This window comes from Paroedura picta, chromosome 1 (assembly GCF_049243985.1).
Source record: "Paroedura picta isolate Pp20150507F chromosome 1, Ppicta_v3.0, whole genome shotgun sequence".
NCBI lineage: Eukaryota > Metazoa > Chordata > Lepidosauria > Squamata > Gekkonidae > Paroedura > Paroedura picta.
This window is the reverse complement of record NC_135369.1, coordinates 20,171,204-20,173,528: the sequence shown is the minus strand read 5'-3', so window position 1 is coordinate 20,173,528 and position 2,325 is coordinate 20,171,204. Positions and strand designations below refer to the sequence as shown.

General features: G+C 53.1%; 1 non-coding gene across 1 annotated transcript; it reads left to right on the top strand.

The window, feature by feature from the left end:
* The first annotated feature begins 1,455 nt into the window (after positions 1-1,455).
* On the top strand, positions 1,456-1,646 carry LOC143827954 (U2 spliceosomal RNA). The gene has a single exon (XR_013227450.1). It is a non-coding gene; the product is annotated as a U2 spliceosomal RNA (small nuclear RNA).
* The last annotated feature ends 679 nt before the right edge of the window (positions 1,647-2,325 follow it).

The following is a 2,325-nucleotide window of genomic DNA, read 5'->3' as shown; positions in this document are numbered from 1 at the left end:
TTCTCTACCATTCCTGACTAACTTCATGTGTTTCTTCTGCAACAATGTTACTTGCTCGATGGTTCACAGAGAGCCAAGTGTCTGTATTAAGGGCTGTCCAGTGGCTTAGGATGACTCCCAAACAGCCTATTGTGCAGAGTCTTGGTCAAGTCTCACAAATAGAGGGCCCGGCTCCCTGGAATGAGTCCATCCGTCTCATGAGCTTTCTTTCCCAGGTGCCTTCAACTTTTACGCCCATTACGGTCTTTTCCAATGACTCGTGTCCTCTCATAATTGTGACCAAAGTATGATCACCTCGATTTAGTCATCTTTGCTTCTACCAAGTAGCATCCACCGGAAGAGCCACACAGACTGCCATCCCTGAAATGAGGCTTGTACATAAGGAAAGCCGGTAGGTTGCTCGTTCCTTTGGTGCCCACTGCAACCCTCACCAGGCAGGGGGCCTCCCCTTCTTTTCTGAAATACAGGACAAGAGACATATTGGGGGCAAGGACTTAGAAGAGCCACAGCCACTGTGGGTCACTGTTCTACGGTTTGGGGAGGAATAATCCAAGGCTGTGGGGACGGATAAGGCTCGGAATTCACTGCAGCTGTCAGAGAGAGCCATAAATCGAGTCACGACAATTGGGTTGGAAAAGCGTCACTCTGCATTGACAGATGGTTGGCTGGATGCAGCTGACCTCTGGCTCCCTCAGAAAGCTGATGCGCTGGCGGCCTCAGACCACTGTGCAGAATTTTAATTGAAAACTCATTACTCAAACATTTAGTCCCTTAGCAAAAGGAGGGAGAAGGAAGGAAGGAAGATCCGGATGCAACGATGGCCAACAATTTCATTTTAATTCATTGGTCTGCAAAAAAAAAGGAAAAGCCAGCGCGTGCCGCCTCCTTGGGAGGTCTGTGGCTGCTCCAGGCATGAGGCTTAGCAGAGAAGAACGAGGTCGAGATCTGGACCGCGGAAGGCGACGGCCGGCCAGGGAAGAAAGAAAGAAGAGGCAGCAAACACGCGCCCAGAGGAGGCGGGACGTGTGTTCGCAGAAGCTGTCATTCATCGCCAACACTCCGGCTCGTTCCCTCGCGAGATTTCTCCCTGCCCGCTTCTTGGCGCCCGCCATCCAGCCCAGGCGCGAGATCGGGTTCACAGGACTGCAGGGCGTCGCGGGGAAGGAGGCGGGCCTATGCAGATCGCTGGCCAATGCCTGTCCGACTCCGAGCCCGGCGTTCCAATTCTGAAAGTGAAAAAGTGGAGAGAATCCCCCAATTATGACATCAGAATGTCCTCCGGGGGGCTGGAGAGCGGGAAGGCAGCAAGAGCCGCGGTGGGGAGACGCAGGGCGAGGTGGCGCGACCCCGGCGGAGCGGGCTGTGGGGCGGGGCGGCCCCGGCTGCGGCGTTGCCCTCCGAGGCCTGCAAGGCTGGCGGCCGGCGAGGGGGACGGGTTCCCTGGGCACAGTCGGCATCGCTTCTCGGCCTTTTGGCTAAGATCAAGTGTAGTATCTGTTCTTATCAGTTTAATATCTGATACGTCCTCTATCTGAGGACTATATATTAAATGGATTTTTGGAACAGGGAGATGGAAGAGGGGCTTGCTCCGTCCACTCCACGCATCGACCTGGTATTGCAGTGCCTCCAGGAACGGTGCACCTCCCACCCCGGGAGAATTTTCACGGTTAGAAAGACAGATGAGTTTCTTTCCTCTCTGATTTCTTTCTTTTTATCTTTTATTTAAAGATGATGATGATAATGGTAACGTCCAATTTCTTACTGTTCTTTTCTTTTAATCATATTCTAATTTTCCTGTAGTTTCGCTAACAAACTGATTTAACATACTGCATGAATTGTCAGCCCATCTTATTTGCTCGTAAAGACTTCACAACCAAGCAAAGAAGGGCCGAGCCCGCCTTTCAAGGCAGGCGTAAGAAGACTAAACGGTTAGAGCGATGGCCGAGGGGTTCTTGAGACAGGAATTGGGCTGGGCGGCGTGACAAGGTTTTTCACCTTGCACTCGAAAGCTCACGCCTTGAATCAATCTTTGTGGATCTTGAAGGGGCTACTGGACTCTGATTTTATTGTCCTTCCTCCAGGGAATTCAACGATGACGCGCGTCCTCCGTTCCCTTTGAGAATCAGGCGGGAGCCGCGTCGGTCTGAAGCGGCAGAACGACGTTTGACTCCAGAGGCACCTTTCAGTCCACGTGTGAGCTCTGGGCCTGCAGAAGCGCGCATGCGAGCAGAACCTCACCCCCGGAATAAAACTTGCTTGGTCTCAACGGGGCCCTTGGGCTCCAGCGTCCTTCCGTCCCGCTCTGTGCCGCCCATTAGACGGGGA